Source organism: Aedes albopictus, chromosome 2 (genome assembly GCF_035046485.1).
Source record: "Aedes albopictus strain Foshan chromosome 2, AalbF5, whole genome shotgun sequence".
Classification (NCBI taxonomy): Eukaryota; Metazoa; Arthropoda; class Insecta; order Diptera; family Culicidae; genus Aedes; species Aedes albopictus.
Window position 1 is genome coordinate 263,142,683 of NC_085137.1, and position 19,314 is coordinate 263,161,996.

Consider the following 19,314-nt stretch of genomic DNA (forward strand, 5'->3'; position numbering starts at 1 on the left):
TCCATTCACCGCTCATAATGGATCCATTCACCGCTCACTGGATTATTTTTTCGTGGAATCACAGAAACTATTCATTTATAAAAACGAAATAACTTTTATTTACCAAAGTATTGATGATTCATGACGTTCAGTTCATAAAGTTTTGTCAACATGGAATCTTTAACAGGTTTTATCTGTTGGATATTTCTTCCGCTGTTTGCCCTGAACAGTTTCCATGTGGTCTTGCAGCGCAGTGTGAGAAATATTTTTTGAGAACGTGATTTCAGGTAAACCCATATATAAACTTGGTGAAATGAAAGTTTTCTATAGTGGCAGCATGTTACATTCACTTTTGTTACGATACTTTACTAACATTTGATCATTTTTGTATGATTGACTCACAATGAGCGGTGAATGGGACATGAGCGGTGAACGGCGACCTCACGGTACTTGATTTTACACGAAAAAGTTGCGTCCTCCGTTTTTTGTGCATGGAAATTATAATTTTCACACCATCTAAAATAAGATTTAATGATTAATTTATTGCAAGTCGATTAAAACCTGATATTTCTAGAACACATGCAAGTAGTTCTGTTGTATCTACATGCTTAACATGTTTATATTTTCTTCTTTATTATATCAAAAATCAAGTTTGGAAATATGCTGTCGGGACAAAATGGACACTCACCTTTTTGCAAGAAGCGGCAAGGGAAAAATAAAACCTAAATCACAAACCAACCAAATTCTTCGATTTCAGTATATTTTCGGTTAAATGTTCACTAAAGTAGACATAGGGTGAAACAAATTGGTCAAAAACGACAGCAGTGGAAAATAGTTGTTCTAGGCACAGCTGTACATGCCGACAAAAACGAAGCTTTATCCAAAACAGCCTGAATTTAAATTAACTGAACAAAAATGAACTACTTCGGCGTATTATTCATTCATAGTAGTTGTTTCTTAATGAAATGACTTTATATGTGTAAATAATGTACGAAATTCGTAAAAGTCTCATGGTGTCCATATTGCCCCATGGGGGTGTCCATTCTGCCCCGTATGCTTAAAGACGGTCATGAAAAACTAACATTTTTCAAATATTTTTTGAAGTGGATAAATCATTTTTCTTCGTGAGCATTCTTTTGCAATAGATGCTAAATAGACTTTAAAAGGATACATGTATCAAAAAACTAAACTTTTTTGACATCTTGCCAGTTAAAGTTGGCAAAAACCTTAGGGTGTCCATATTGCCCCGCCTACCCCTAGTGTCAAACTGATGTTGTTTCTTGAGTTCTTTCCTCACGCTAGTTCGCAAATACCCATTAAATGGGTCTGAAATATCCATTTTTTGCAACAGTACTGAGCTGTCAAAAAATGGGGCTTTTTCTTACTTCAAATAATGGGTATTTAAACCACATTACGAAGTTCTCTTTCTGCGGAAAATAATGGGTAAATAGTATGCATGATTGTTTGTCATTTTCAGAACCGCCATCGTTGGTCTTGTGATTTTCAAAAGAAACATATTTAGTTTATAGTGATTCATTGTACCGGCAAAACGACATCGCACAAACGACATGGTATCATGTGAGTATAGCGATACTGATAATTCTGAAGATATTGAAACATATATTTTATTCATTGCAGTTGGATGAAAAAGTCCCCGAAAGGATGGGTTCCCGATGCTGTGATTCTATGAACTTGGAAAGCCGGATCCGCTTAAAAATTAAGGATAATTCAATAATTAGATAATAAGATATATATAGCTAACTGTCCTTTATATTACATAATAAATATACACTTTAAATATGTACTACAGTGTCATCTTTTCTGCTTTTCCATTTTTAAAAGTCTTGCCGAATACCCTAACCTCAATCTGCAATATTGCCCTCGAAATAATGGGGTTTTATTACCCATTTTTTAATTGGAGATCAGGTGTAAAAAATACCCATTTTATGAAGTTCGTGGCCAATACCCATTAATGGGTAAACGGCAAATACCCATTAAATGGGTTAAGCCACTTTAGTTTGAAATGGGTACTAAAGTACCCATTAATGGGTATCTTCAAACTAGCGTGCTTGTCAAATATTTGACCCTGTGTACTTCAGGCCTTACTGAGCATTTTGATTTGGAAACGGTATACACATAATTTGAATTTATCTCATCTGTTTTACTCACTTTGAAAAAGTTATACTAACTTGCTACTATCTCAGTTCGGAATGATGCTATCAAAAAAAAGGTGTATGAAGTCCGTTGTAGTTTAACCTAAAAGATGCAGGGTCATTAGGCCGAATGGTCACTAGGCCGAATGGTCACTAGGCCGAATGGTCACTAAGCCGAATTGTCATCAGGATGAATTGCAATTCAGCAGAAAACTGGAAACGGATCTGTGATTTTTATCTTTTTTAACAGTTATTGCCAAAAACTATTTTAACAATAAAACTAGAAAGAATACAGTCCGGATTCGCTGGTTGGGTCACGACTGCGCCCCGATTAGCGAATCGTGTTCGTTCGTTGGGGCAACTGACAACTGATCAAAATGCACTAGACACACGCAAGTGACGAGAAATACGTCACGGAACACTCACATACACTCAGCCAAATAACCTTAAGATTTCCACAAGGCCCAACTTATGAAACGGCCGTTAAATAATTCATAATGATTCGGATGAATTTCATAAGGTCACTCTATGACGAAAAATCGTCTCACAGTTTGGCTTTTATTCATGTTTAGCAACATGATATTCTCAAGCGTCGGTAGCCGTGTGGATAAAACACGGGCTCGGTGATCCCGACGTTCGTGAATCGAATCCAGTCTGCGTCATTTTAAGATTTTGTTTGTTCTTTTCATGACATAGGTATTTTTATGGCATCCATAAGAATTAGTTATAGCTAATTTTCATAAGGTATTTCGATGAATTTCGATAGTTTTTTTCGCTGAGTGTACTTGCGTAAACGTTCTGTATACAGGAGCTGTGATGCGACGGTGGTCAGACGTCAAACTCGTTATGACATCTATTTTGACATTGACAGTGCTTTTTAGTTGGGTTTTGCCCCAACCAGTGATCATTCAACCATCGAGACAGCCCATCTAACGAGTTCTCAACGAACGAATCGTCATTGTAGCCTATGTATAAAAGAAGGAAAAATTTATGATTTAAATATCAGCAGTTTCAGTGCTAAAAACTATTTTGACAATTATACTAGAAAGAACGATATATGTTCAGAAGAAGGAAAAATCATGCTGAGGTTGGGCACTTGGTTCAATTTTCCGGTCCAGTAACTTTCCGTAAAGGAAATTCCCTTGACTTTTTTATTATAGTTTATCTTCGTGCCTGCCGTACGATATACACATACAACATGGTCATTGGAAGCGGAAGCTCTCAGCTAATAACTGTGGACGTACTCATAGAACATAGAAGTTGAGAAGCAGGAATTGTCTCAGTGGGGACGTAACGGCAAAAAATAAGACCCAATGATCATTCGGCCTAATGACCATTCGACCTAATGGTCATTCGGCCTGATGACCATTTTATGGCTTTCGTGTGCATGTGCGACTTTGATTAATTCGGCAAATTTTTAGAAAAAAAACTACAGTGTGAAAGTTCTTCATACAGCGTTTTTTTTTTTATAGCATGCTTCTGAACTGAAATAGTAGCAAGTGAGTACTGAGTACAACTATTTGCGAGTGAGTATTCCCAACCCTGGAGTGCGGACGCCATGAACACCATCGGATGCTATTGTTCGTGCAGTTGAAAATCGGAATTATTGACACGCGAAAATCGATTTTTCTCCTAAACCGTGCGTTGAACGTACCTCGGGCAAAGTGCGCTGGATAGAAGGCGGCCACATCCGCTGCCCAGCGCATTTCGTCCGACGTTAGGTTTCACTAGAAATCTTCTACATAGAGATTAGCGGAAGTTACATAAGTTACACTTACCAGCAGCTGGATGTTCAAAATTTGTGCGTGACTTTGTTGTGGTTCAAGTTGTTTTATTTACGTTTGTTTATTGTGTTCTTTAGGGGTATTCGGATAATTTTATTATCGGATTCTCCATCCAAAAATTAGTCGAAATCCAAAATTTCATAATTTTTAGAGTGCGGGAACTATTTTTAAAGTGCATTTAAAGTTTGTATGGGATTTTTTTTTGTTCGGGTCGAACTGTCATTTTATCTATCCACGAAAATTAAAACTGTTTTATTATTTTAACCATCACAACAAAGCTATTGGAATCCAATAAAATCACGTTATACTCAGAAAAATCAGCACTATCGATTAGGCTATAGAAAATAGCAATTATAGCCGAACTTTTTCCCCCAAAATAATGAATAAAAATATCAGCGCAATCGAAGAAATCTGAAATGCATTGCAAAATGTTGCGATAATAATAACAACGGCAGAAGTGAAGCAAGCAGCAGCAATTAAAGTTTTTTCGGGAAGAGCAGCGACAGAAGCTTCTTCATGAGCATGAGCTCTATAAAGCAGAATTCAAGCCTAACTTTACCAAACACCGTATGTAACATATGTAAACAAAAAAGAGTTTTTCACATAAGGTGCTGAATCTCGTTAAGGACTTCTTGTGTCACTCACCTTTGGGGCTGATTTGTGAAAAAATACCCGGATATTTCACGTTCCTAAAATGCTCAATGTATGAGTTGCTATGGGAACAGTGAACTTCCCTTTAGTTTTTCTTCTTTCGTGAATTTTGTTAGATACGGTGTTTGGTAAAGTTAGGCTTGAATTAATTAAATATTATTTTTCTACCAAATTTACATATGCCATCAATTTCTTGATAATGAAAAATAGAATAGATTGATCCATGACCAAAGATTGTCATTTTGGTTTAAAATCGGTAATTAATAAATAAGGAGTAATTCTCGCTGAAACCGGCCCATTATTTACACCTTGTCTTTAAAAATGCTTAAGGTGAAGATTTTCTAAAAGTACACTCATTGCACAATTTAATTTATGGGTCACACACAATTATTAGTCACTTTCCACTTTAATAGATAAATACTAATTAATTGCAAGCTTTTGTTAGCCATAATCATTTTTCGTACATAAGTTGATTTGTTTTGTGTCACTATACGTATGGCACACAGGCTTAAACGTCAAAACACCCATATTTTTAATATTGAGCGGTTCCATAAATAGAGTTAATAAACTATAGAGGACGAATGTCGCTGCTGTTCCCTTTGTTCTCGCTCGCAAACATGTCGGGTATCTATCTGTCAAACTGCATACTTTTTCGCTTTGACACTTATAGCCCGGCCTATCTCCGCCAGCAAGAGATGTTTCGGCAGCGACGCCAGCGACATTCTTCCTCTATAGTTTATTACCTCTATTGTTCCATATCATTTCAGCAAAGAGTAATTTTCATATATGTTTATTTGGATGAAACCTTGCATACAAGTCTTTGGGGGAGAAAAACGCCGTTTTGCATACTTGGTTCGCCATTTTGAATCTGGCGTTACTTATGGGAAGGGCCTATTAAAAATGCACATGACATCTTCAAAAAAATGTATCTCGAAAACGGTTTGTCCGATCGGTTTGGTGTCTTCGGCGAAGTTTTAGACAATTGTTGGTGCTATATGGAGAAAATATGCACGGTAAAAAAAATGTTTGGTTTTTGTGATTTGAACTAAAATATAGATTTTCCCTCAAAAGTGACATGTCAATATTTTTTTAATTATCCTTATATTATAGCTGACTTAAAATGCTATCTAGTGCACAGTAGGTTGTTCTGGAGAAAAATAGGTTACAATGAAAAAAAAAAAATGTTTTAAAAAATTACGGTTTTCAAAAAAAGCTATTAAGAAAAGTCAAAAAAATTTGTCGCCCTAATTTTATGAAAGTACATCGAATTTGCAAGAAAAAAGTACTTCGGTAACATTTTTCTAAGATGCACCGTTTAGAAGATATTACTAATTTAATATTTATTTTTTTGATAACTTAATAAGTTTTAGCCCTTTTCGGATGTACTCCGTGTTTCTCCAGTTTCAAAAGTATTTTTTTCGGAAAGATTGGAAAATTTTGAGTTAAAATGACACTGACAGCTTAAAGATTTGAGTGAAATTCTCTGCCTTAAAAACAAGTTACAAAATCCCACTATCAGGAACAATGATTTCTTCCAGTGGTTTTTGGTGCCTTCTGCTGAAAACGTGCTAAAAGGAATAAGATACAGGTAATTAGATACCAGTTAGCTGTACTACGTACAGTTGGTGATTGTAAACATGGTCTTTGTTGGAACTAGTCCACCATGGCCACGCTGGCCCAGGCTTGTAAACATTCGACACTTTTCACTACCTTCGTTTCGTTGTCGCGGTCGGGTGTCAGCTTGCTTTGTTTCATTCGAGCGCGACCGCTACCTCTTACACACAACACAAGCGGCAGAACAAAGATCAATAAACAAAAAAGTGGATCAAATCAACGTCGTCTGACACGATGACATTAGTCTAATTCCAGCTTTTCGCAAGATTTCAGCCAATTTTGATTAAGATTGGTATAATATTAGTTTATTCGTGTGTGATAAATCGATTACGACACATACATTTATCCAAAACAGCTCTCTTTATGGGAAAGACAGGAATAACAAAAACCGAACCATCTCCCGAAGACGCAATCGTGGTCAAGCGCATTCATTCGACATTTTTGTTTCGTACAGTAGTTTGATTGCTTGTGTTGCGAATGTTGGAGACAAAGGCAGCCGAATATCGACAAAATGGTGTCAAAGACTGTGATCGCTAACCAGAATGCGCTGGCCATAACGAGGCTAGTTCCGTCGATGACCGTTTCTTAATAATAAATAAAAATAACGCAGTAATCACCTTCCATCAAACTAGACGGCTGCCGACTGATACCTCAATCAACAACCGCCGCACTCTTTATTCATTCCAGGTATATACAATTTACAATCTTCTTCAATTTTTAGAAAGTTTGATTCCGCATGATTTTCTAAAAACCGAACAATCCAATTTTTTGAAAACTACAAAACAAAACTTGCAAGATGGTGAATTTTTAGCTATTTGTGACTTTTCTGAAAATTACAGCTTCGTTTTGCAGGATGAAGTTCAATCACACCATTGGAACGTGCAACATGCCACAATCCATCCTTTCTTAATATATTATAATGAAAATATGCAAATTAAACATTTTAGCTTCATTATAATTTCAGAAGAACTAAGACATGATTCAGTCGCTGTTAATTTGTTTATTGATAAAATGATAAACTTTTTACAAATTGATCAAAATAAAAACATGAAAAAAAATATTTTATGTCAGATGGTGCTGCTTCACAGTATAAAAACCGAAAAAACTTTTCTAGCCTTTGTATGTAAAGTATGGTATTGACGCTGAATGGCATTTCTTCGCAACATCGCACGGAAAAGGTCCATGCGATGCTATTGGAGGTACGATAAAACGCATGGCTACCAGAGCAAGTTTAGCCAAAGAACGCGAACACTCGATAAAGACTGCAAGAGAGTTGTTTAATTGGGCAAACAAACGAAAAGAAGAAGAACTTACAAAGTTGTCATTTTGTTTTTCTACTACAGAAGAATACGAAAATATATCTTTGCAGCTAAATAATCAATATAATAATGCAAAAACAATTCAAGGAATTCAAAAATTCCACTCATTTCTTCCTCTATCAGAAAATACAATAAAGGCAAAGCTTTATTCAAACTGTCCTGACAATGATGCCAAAATATTCGATATTGTTAAGAAAGTTGTGTAAACAATAATTTGATAAAAATACAGGAATAAAAATAAATTGATGTACAAAATATAGCGCATTTAGTTCACCACTGGACTATCGCACTAGTTTTCACGAGTGCGAAAACGCTAATAAAAGTGCGCGATTGCATCAAATCAACTCGGTGTCTTCAGAGCACTTGTTCACCATAGATTGAAGAAATAGTGCGCCGAAAACATCAACCTGATTTGATGCAAACGCACACTTTTATTTACGTTTTCGCACTTATGAAGTCGCAGTTCGCAGTCCAGTGGTGAACTAAATTAGGTATATAATGTTATTTTTTATTGCGCACAAATACCACCCCTGAAAAATAAGCCTTATTCGCTCTTTTGAATCTTGCTAATTGAGGAGCTTGCGATATGCAAGAGTTGAATGCACATTTTCAACACAATACACCAAAAACCACTGGAAGAAATCATTGTTCCTGATAGTGGGATTTTGTAACTTGTTTTTTCAAAATACTTTTAAGGCAGAGAATTTCACTCAAATATTTAAGCTGTCAGTGTCATTTTAACTCAAAATTTTCCAATCTTTCCGAAAAAAAATACTTTTGAAACTGGAGAAACATGGAGTACATCCGAAAAGGGCTAAAACTTATTAAGTTATCAAAAAAATCAATATTAAATTAGTAATATCTTCTAAACGGTGCATCTTAGAAAAATGTTACCGAAGTACTTTTTTCTTGCAAATTTGATGTACTTTAATAAAATTAGGGCGACAAACTTTTTTGACTTTACTTAATAGCTTTTTCTGAAAACCGAATTTTTTTAAAACCATTTTGTTTCATTGTAACCTATTTTTCTCCAGAACAACCCACTGTGCACTAGATAGCATTTTCAGTTAGCTATAACATAAGGATAATAAAAAAAAATTGACATGTCACTTTTGAGGGAAAATTTATATTTTAGTTCAAATCACAAAAACCAAACATTTTTTTTCACCGTGCATATTTTCTCCATATAGCACCAACAATTGCCTAAAACTTCGCCGAAGACACCAAACCGATCGGACAATTCGTTTTCGAGATACAATTTTTTGAAGATATCATGTGCATTTTTCATAGACCCTTCTCATAAGTAAGGCTAGATTCAAAATGGCGAACCAAGTATGCAAAACGGCGTTTTTCTTCCCCAAAAACTTGTATGCAAGGTTTCATGCAAATCAAAAAATACAAAAAATAAAAACTGGAAAAATTTCCCACTTGTTCGTGGAATCGCTCTATTTTTTTGTTCGGCACAAAACCATCTGTCAAAGTACCGTGCCATGCCCTAACACCGTGTGCCTCCTAATACCGTGTATTTGACAAAAACCTCAAATATTTTACTAAGTGTATTATTTTTTTAACAAAGTAACTATTTCAATCATTAGCATATTAAACCTTCTCAAGTTAGGCGTGATAAATTTGGCACATCCTTACAAAGAATAAGCAATTAAAAATATTTACAGAATATGAGTGCAAAGTACCAATACACGGTATTAGGGCATGGTTCATTTTGTGTTCCAAATACCGTGTTTCGGCTAAAACTTACAAACTGAAAATATTATTGATACTTTTTACTTTATGAATCAATTGCACAAATCTCTAGGCAACTTTTGACGCACAGGTTCTTTTAAGTATGAACTTAGTATGATTGATATAGTGATGATTCAACGGACCACCAATGTATGCGGGTCACATACACGGTATTAGGAAAAGTAAAGTATGGTATTGACGCTGAATGGCATTTCTTCGCAACATCGCACGGAAAAGGTCCATGCGATGCTATTGGAGGTACGATAAAACGCATGGCTACCAGAGCAAGTTTAGCCAAAGAACGCGAACACTCGATAAAGACTGCAAGAGAGTTGTTTAATTGGGCAAACAAACGAAAAGAAGAAGAACTTACAAAGTTGTCATTTTGTTTTTCTACTACAGAAGAATACGAAAATATATCTTTGCAGCTAAATAATCAATATAATAATGCAAAAACAATTCAAGGAATTCAAAAATTCCACTCATTTCTTCCTCTATCAGAAAATACAATAAAGGCAAAGCTTTATTCAAACTGTCCTGACAATGATGCCAAAATATTCGATATTGTTAAGAAAGTTGTGTAAACAATAATTTGATAAAAATACAGGAATAAAAATAAATTGATGTACAAAATATAGCGCATTTAGTTCACCACTGGACTATCGCACTAGTTTTCACGAGTGCGAAAACGCTAATAAAAGTGCGCGATTGCATCAAATCAACTCGGTGTCTTCAGAGCACTTGTTCACCATAGATTGAAGAAATAGTGCGCCGAAAACATCAACCTGATTTGATGCAAACGCACACTTTTATTTACGTTTTCGCACTTATGAAGTCGCAGTTCGCAGTCCAGTGGTGAACTAAATGAGGTATATAATGTTATTTTTTATTGCGCACAAATACCACCCCTGAAAAATAAGCCTTATTCGCTCTTTTGAATCTTGCTAATTGAGGAGCTTGCGATATGCAAGAGTTGAATGCACATTTTCAACACAATACACCAAAAACCACTGGAAGAAATCATTGTTCCTGATAGTGGGATTTTGTAACTTGTTTTTTCAAAATACTTTTAAGGCAGAGAATTTCACTCAAATATTTAAGCTGTCAGTGTCATTTTAACTCAAAATTTTCCAATCTTTCCGAAAAAAAAATACTTTTGAAACTGGAGAAACATGGAGTACATCCGAAAAGGGCTAAAACTTATTAAGTTATCAAAAAAATCAATATTAAATTAGTAATATCTTCTAAACGGTGCATCTTAGAAAAATGTTACCGAAGTACTTTTTTCTTGCAAATTTGATGTACTTTAATAAAATTAGGGCGACAAACTTTTTTGACTTTACTTAATAGCTTTTTCTGAAAACCGAATTTTTTTAAAACCATTTTGTTTCATTGTAACCTATTTTTCTCCAGAACAACCCACTGTGCACTAGATAGCATTTTCAGTTAGCTATAACATAAGGATAATAAAAAAAAATTGACATGTCACTTTTGAGGGAAAATTTATATTTTAGTTCAAATCACAAAAACCAAACATTTTTTTTCACCGTGCATATTTTCTCCATATAGCACCAACAATTGCCTAAAACTTCGCCGAAGACACCAAACCGATCGGACAAACCGTTTTCGAGATACAATTTTTTGAAGATATCATGTGCATTTTTCATAGACCCTTCTCATAAGTAAGGCTAGATTCAAAATGGCGAACCAAGTATGCAAAACGGCGTTTTTCTTCCCCAAAAACTTGTATGCAAGGTTTCATGCAAATCAAAAAATACAAAAAATAAAAACTGGAAAAATTTCCCACTTGTTCGTGGAATCGCTCTATTTTTTTGTTCGGCACAAAACCATCTGTCAAAGTACCGTGCCATGCCCTAACACCGTGTGCCTCCTAATACCGTGTATTTGACAAAAACCTCAAATATTTTACTAAGTGTATTATTTTTTTAACAAAGTAACTATTTCAATCATTAGCATATTAAACCTTCTCAAGTTAGGCGTGATAAATTTGGCACATCCTTACAAAGAATAAGCAATTAAAAATATTTACAGAATATGAGTGCAAAGTACCAATACACGGTATTAGGGCATGGTTCATTTTGTGTTCCAAATACCGTGTTTCGGCTAAAACTTACAAACTGAAAATATTATTGATACTTTTTACTTTATGAATCAATTGCACAAATCTCTAGGCAACTTTTGACGCACAGGTTCTTTTAAGTATGAACTTAGTATGATTGATATAGTGATGATTCAACGGACCACCAATGTATGCGGGTCACATACACGGTATTAGGAACAATGCTATGTTTTACGATTCTGATTTTAACCTTCCGTTAATCGCGCTGTTGTACTTTGTACAACACATGAGAATTATCGACTGTTACTTTGAAACCATCTTTTCTATCGATGTCAACCCCAAATGTATTCTACAGGAATCTTATTTGGAATATTATAAGACCTTTTTTGAAAACTGTATAACTCCTTATAATGCGGAAAATTGAAAATCGCAATATGAAGAACGTACTTTATTTAAGATAAGATAGACAGTTGAATGTGAATTAGTGTATTTTAAAATCTAAATGATCTAGAAATATGGTGTCTTCGGCAAAGTTACTTGGGATATCAAGGGCCTTCGCGATGTGATCTGAGAAATTCAGATTTCAACCGATAGGCGGCGCTAGTGAGCATGTAATTTTTATATCCCATATAACTCAGGATCCGGAGTACTTAGAAAGATGGTGTCTTCGGCAAAGTTGTTTGGTTGGTTAAACACTAACTGATGGAGAGCCGTTTGGTTTGAAACTCCACATCTAGGTGGCGCTAGTGGGCATTCAAATTTTATAACTCATACATCTCAGGACCCTGATTACATAGAAAGATGGTGTCTTCTGAAAAGTTGTTTAGTAGATCAAACACTAACTGATGAAGACAAGTATGATGTGGAATTCCACATCCAGGTGGCGCAAGTGAGTACTCAAATATTATAACTCATATATCTCGAGATCCTGATTACTTAGAAAGATGATGACTTCATCAAAGTTGTTTAGTAGATCGAACACTAACTGATGGAGAGCCGTATGATTTAAAACTCCATATCTAGGTGGCGCTAGTGGGTATTCAAATTTTATAACTCATATGTCTCAGGACCCTGATCACTTAGAAAAATGGTGTCTTCTGATCTACCAACCAACCTTGCCAAAGATATCAACTTCCCAGGTAATCAGACTCGGAGATATATAAGATATAAAATTTGCATACTCATTAGCACCACTTACTGGCGAAATATTGATTTCAACAACCCATCAACCAAATGCACTTAACCTATTTGACAACTTTGCCGAAACCACCATCTCTCTTCTAGTAACCAGGATCCTGAGCAGGGAGTGAAATTATCAGCAAATTGAGACGAAAAACAGCGTTTATCGAGCAACCGATTTTTTCTGTTTTTACTTTTCCTGTGAGAAATGTTTATCGGTCGTTGCTGTTTGTCCCCGATCAAAGATAGCCGAAAACTGGAAATCGATCTTTTCATTTTTGCTATCCAACTTTATCGCCTCTGCAAAGTTATCGCGATAATTATCAGAAGGCAAATAACAAAAATTTGCCGCTAACGGGATTCGAACCTAGACCCTCCACAAAAATGTGTATGAGCGCGCACCATAACCACTCGACCACACTAGCTGCACGAGAGAGGACAGAAATTTTATACATAAAAGCTACAGCCGGTGACGACGGGACTACGGAAAGGCAAACAAAGAGCAAAAAGCAAACCAGTCAACTTTTCATTGCTGATGATAATCGATTTTCGGCGCTGCGGAACGAGCGAAAATACATTCTCGGGAGAAACCCGGGTCTGAATTTATCGCACGTCTTTTTTCGCCGATAATGCGTGTGGGAGAGTTTTCAACTATCGCGATCGTGATCGATAATTTCATTCCCTGATCCTGAGAACTATTGCATATACATTTTTTATGTTCACTAGCGTCATCTAGTGGTGAAACTACGATTCAAACGGACAACTATCTGTAAGTTTTCGATCTTTTAGAAAGTCGGCACGAGAGGTAACTTTTCCTCCATTTGGTCTTTGATCTACCAAACAACTTTGCCGAAGACACCATCTTTCTGAGCAAAGTGGAGCTTCGTGGCCGTTCGGTTAGCGTTACCAAGTGTGTAACCGCACCATGCTATCCACTGGTGCATGTAATGTATGTCGTGTCCATGGTCTAGTGTTGAGTTCTGTTCAGTCTGTACAGCCTCTGGCTGAAGACGGTGTCCCGTGCCTTTTTAACGGGATTCTGAGCTACATGAGATTAAAAATTTACATGCTCACTAGCGCCTCCTAGTGGTGGCATTTGAAATCAAACTGTCACTCATCTATAAGCCCTTGATATACCAAACATCTTTGCCGAAGACACTATCTTTCTTAGTAATGAGGGTCCAGAGATACATAATATATAATATTTACGTGCTCACTAGCGCCGCCAAGTGATGAAATTTCAAATTAAACTGCGAATCATCCGTAAGTACTTAACCTACCAAACAACTTTGTCGAAGACACCATCATTCTAAGTTATCAGGTTCCCGAGATACATACGATATAAAGTTTATTTGCTCACTACCGCCGCCTAGTGGTGGAATTTCCAATTAAACGGCCAATAATCTGTAAGCCGTTTACCTACTAAACAACTTTGCCGAAGACACCATCTTTCTAAGACATCAGGATCGTGAGATATAAGATATAACATGAAATTGCTCACTAGCGCCGCCTAGTGGACGTATTACGAATCAACTTTGTCAGCATCAAGTAGCCCATGAAATTTACAACAACTTTGCCGAAGACAGTCCTTTTCTGAACAATCAGGATCCTTAGATATTTCAGAATGTATGGGTGTTGTACAAAGTACAACGCGCGACTGCTCGCGTAACAAAAATTGGCGCGAGTACTGAAAGGTTAACAATGGATTAAACATTTGGAATTCAATTAATCATATTTATTATACATAATATACACAATAAGCAATAATATAGCGTTTGAAAAATCAAGAATAATGAATTATTGATTTTTGCAGGGCTCTTTGAAGTGAAGAGCGTCCTTAAGGTCACGGTATTAGGGCATGGCACGGTAACGCTTCGATTGTGCATATCGGAAAGTGCGTGCCCTGCCTTTGTAAGCTCTGTAAAAGCGAGCTATAGTGGTTTTCAAGTGCGAAATGGTATCGCCACCAGAACAAGGGTATAATTTACGTTCTAAATGTAGAAATGCATGTGACTGCAGCTAATTAAAGCATATTTCAGGCAAAATTTAAGTGACTCATTATTGTGCCAAGGAACACCGAAAATCACACAATTATGGGTCACTGTTTTGTGCAGTATAATATTGAGTGTTCTGTGTGCATGGGCATTGCATACGTTTAGGCGTTTATCGGTGGTTGTGTTGGAGATTTTATCCCAATTTTGAAAAATTGATTCCGAAACGTGGAAACACGCTTCGTTAAGAGGTTTGAGACCAGTTTTAGATTCTACTATAGTTGATCTATCGAAAATAAGCGAAAATTGAAAAAATAGAAAAAACATTATTGTTGAGACGATTCCTCTTGAGTGACCCATAATAGGCAACAAATTGACCCATAATTGTTACACAGCCAATTTTGACCCATTATTGTGGTTTTCATTATTCACCAACATTTTAGTAATTTTCATCGTTTAGAGTGAATTTTACAAGCAGATTTTTATATAAAACGATAAAAAGGAGTTTCAATGAAGAGAATATAAAATAAAAATAATGAAAGTGTTATTTTTGTATGAAAAACGATTCATATTATGAAATGATTGTTCCTTGAGTGACCCATAATTGTGCAATGAGTGTACTAGCCGAAGAAGTAAGGAAAATGAATTTGGTTACTCAAATTAATGGACCCTTCGTTAGTTGGAGCCACAACAATTTTTGATCAAATTTGGTCAAATGTTGGCTCATTTGAACTGTTATACCTCAACAGTTTCTTCTAAAACTCCCTCAAAAAGAAACGCTGTTGAAAAAAGAGGAAAGATAGAGCTACTATTTACAATTATAAAAAGTTGGGTCGGCCATATTGGGGTTGGCCGCCATCTTGGATTTTAATACCAAAACTTTTTTTTTACCATGTTGGCAACCACCGATTTTCATTTTTTTTTTTGCATGAATTGAAAGCTGAGACATTTATTCACAACATATCAAAAAATTGGAGATGTCTTTTTCTTTTTTCAAAAGTTATCTGCTGTTTTGTTAGCCACCGCCACTAGCACCACGCTTATGTTACAATACAAATACAACAGCGCGATCGCTCGAGGATTATGTTTCATTTGTGGGGTGGTTTTTCCATATGAAGGAGGGGTCTCGCACCGCAACAGAAATTTCTTGTCTTTAAAAAGCTCTACATACAAAATTTGGTCCCATTAGTTCTCAAGTCACAGATACAGATAGCTCGACTGTTGCGATTTACAGAGCTACTAATTTTGACACTGCTGTCTTGGTGTTAGAGTCTTCTTCAGGGGATAATTTTGGATATTCGTTTTTCGTTTGGGGTGACATATATTGTCGGTACCTGAACTATTAATAGATACGTTTTAAATTTTGACTATTGATTCTTATCCATTACACATAATAGAAAAACTGGCATCACTATCACATTTTTAAACACAACTTTCTGCTTATCTTGGTCTAAATCATCTCAAATCACTTTTAAATTGCATCCATTGATGTTTTCTTTGCAAAACTTGTAAGTTGGACAAATTTGATAAAAATAAAAAAAACGTTTTCCAAGCTTTAAAAAGCCGTATCTCTGTAACGGCCTAAAAGACTCTTCGAGGCAACACTTCCGTCAATATTAATGTTTGCATAGGTACAATGTCAGTTGGAATAAGGATCATCTATGTATATAAATGAGTTTGAAGTCCCTTTGAGGCAACAAAAGTCATAAACGGCTGAACTGATCAGCATGAATCTTGCACGGTTCGATTCGTATTCGTGGTGCAAACTTTTTAAAGGGTGATAGAGGACCATAAATGGTGAAAAAAATTGTTCTACGCATATGGTCAAATCTCAACCGTTACGTAGTTATTGAACTTCCCATGTTTTTGACTCTTATTGCCTTAACTGGCAATAACTTGAAAATGGTTAAATTTATCGAAGTTTTTTTTACCCTTATTAGAAAGATTATTGAATTTTCTATCAAATGGCATCTTTGAATTGATTGGTTTAGTTAAATAGCTAAGTTTTCTAGTACAAAATAGCTAAAAATAGTGTATTTTTATTGGTTTTTGTCAATTATCTTTGAAACATGCGTAATAAATTAAAATTCTTTCTTTGGAAAAGTTGTGGCCCCTATTACAATCTACAATTCGTTCTTTGACACCAAACTTCTAGCTCTTATCGTTTTCTTGCAATTTTGATTTAAATGTGCGGCACAATGCGCAAAAAAGTGCTTTCCATGACAGTTGCTAATTTATGATCTGAAATGCGATGTTAAAATCGAAATTGCAAGAAAACGATAAGAGATAGAAGTTTGATGTCAAGGAACGAATTGTAGAGTGGAACAAGGGCCACAACTTTGCCAAAGAAAGAATTTTAAATTATTACGCATTTTTCAAAGATAATTGACAAAAACTAATTAAAATACACAACTTTTAAGCTATTTGCTCTAGAAAACTTAGTTATTTAACTAAACTAATCGGTTCAAAAATGCCATTTGATAGAAAATTCAATAATCTTTCGAATTAGGGTAAAAAAACTTCGATAAGTTTGACCATTTTTAAGTTATAGCCAGTTAAGGCAATAAGTGTCAAAAACATGGGGAGTTCAATAACTACGTAACGGTTGAGATTTGACCATATGCGTAGAACAATTTTTTCACCATTTATGGTCCTCTATCACCCTTTAAAAAGTTTGCACTCAGGATCAATAAAAAGTTACGAAAATCAACTAAAAAGTAGAAAAACTGTGAAAGTAATGATTTTTTATGAATCGAGAAGAAATTCAACAGGATCGAAATGAAACCAATATAGAGTGCTGTGCTAAAATGACCTCCACAGTTGTCAAACCACTGCAATCTTGCAAGACAAAGTTTGCCGGGACAGCTAGTAATATATACATTTTGAATTTTAACAATTTCCAGTAATCCATTCCAATAAATCCACTATTGATAAACTGGCAACACTGCCATTTTTAAATCAGCCCAAATCACCTTTAAAATGCATCGAATAATGTTTTCTTAGCGAAACATGTAAGTTGGATCAATATGATATATTAAAGAAAAACTTTTCCAAGCTTAAAAACGCTATATCTCTGGAACGGCCCAAAAGACCTAGGGGAGTTAAGCTTTTTCGATTGGAAAATGCCTGAGAAACACGATAAAAAAAATCAAAATATACTCATTCGACGAAAAATCGATTTTAAATTTTAAAATAGAAAAATAACATATTTGGCAACACTGTATCCAAAAATAATATTTTTCCTGAATTCCTCTGATAATTTTCTTCGAAAAAACGAAGGTCAAAAAAATATATATGTTACAGTTTCAAAGCTATAAATTAAGGAAAGGAAGGGAAAACTTGGATTTTTCTTGTATTGGCAAAGACGAGGGGTGCTGCTGCCACGGGCCGAGGGGTGATCCGATCGGCATCAAAATTTGATTTTTTTTCTCCCTCCATTTAAACAAACATTCCAACAAAATTTGATCAAAATCCGCGATGGTGGAAAACACGTTTCCACTTTTTCTCGGCCACTTCATATGGAATGACCCCTATTTGGATATTAAGTGAAACGAAGCGTTTTTACTTTTTGATTTTACTTAATGAAGCAATTGATTCCTTTGCACTACACTTCTGGTGGAGGTAACCATTGGTTTGAACAATCTAAAACTTTCTTTTTAATTCCCCAAGACTGCAGTGCCGAAATTAGTAGCACTATAATTCTTAACCCAAGTAACTACGCTGTTGAAGCTGCACGTATTGCATGCACATATATTGGCATGCATTACTCTACACTCAGGAATATTGCCTCATACTTAATGGCAAATATCCATGTGCCAAACCACATCCAAAGTATATGCAACCAATACCCGATTCCTCAGGCAAATTAGCGCATGAATAGTATGTGCTCTAAATTGTACGAGTCGCTGCTGTATGTTGCCTCATTAAAAGTATGAATCACACTAATGGAAAACATTTGTTTACCCCCATTGCAAAAATCCATGTCCCGGACACATAGAAGGAATACAGACATTTTTCCCAGTGTATATAAACCATTAAAGTAGAATTAAAGTGGGAAGTGACACCACTATTTTTGAATAATGATTATTATACCAGTAAAATCGTAAGTCAGCAGTAGTGGCGCCACTTGCCACTTTATTTGAACATTAATGGTTAATATAGGGCAATGCATGCCAATATATGCGCTTTATATATGCAATACGTACAACTTCAACAGCATGGTTACTTGGGAAGTTATGTAGAATTTTTCTATTCATTTGTATGAGAGCCCCCCATTTCCGTTCCATTTTAAGAACCTTCCCTGCCCAAGCAACACGCATGTTCAGGGATGCCAGATGATTTTTTGAAAAATCTGTATCGCTCTTTCCAAAAATCTGTATCCTATACAAAATTTGGGTGAAAAATTTATATCCCATACAGTGAAGAGAATTGTCAGACAAAAGAGGCACAAAACAAGCAACAAAAAAGGCGCGACATTACTCTTTATCCCTACTGCTAACAGACAATGGCATGATCTCGAATTTTTTTGTTGCAGACAAAACGGAAGCTGAATTTTTTGCGTACTTTTCAACTCGTAAATATGTAATCAATAATTGGTGATTTGATGTTGCATGAAGAAGAAGAAGAAAAGCGATGATGTTTTGAAAAATCGCTATCCCTGTAACACAGGGGAAGATTTTAAAATGCTTCTGTAAAATCTAAAACAAAATCTAATTAAAAACGGTTTGATGTACGGTGTTAGACTTTGGACGGACGGTGTTAGACTTTGGAGCGGACCTGGTGTGATGGTTAGAACACTTGACTATCACGCCGAGGACCTGGGAT

The 19,314-nt window shown here is 35.6% G+C and overlaps 1 protein-coding gene across 2 annotated transcripts in view; it reads right to left on the bottom strand.

Annotated features, from left to right (window-relative positions):
- The window catches only part of LOC109411545 (serine-rich adhesin for platelets), a 225,833-nt gene that overhangs the window by 67,451 nt on the left and 139,068 nt on the right, over positions 1 to 19,314 (bottom strand). The gene's annotated exons all lie outside the window — the stretch shown is intronic.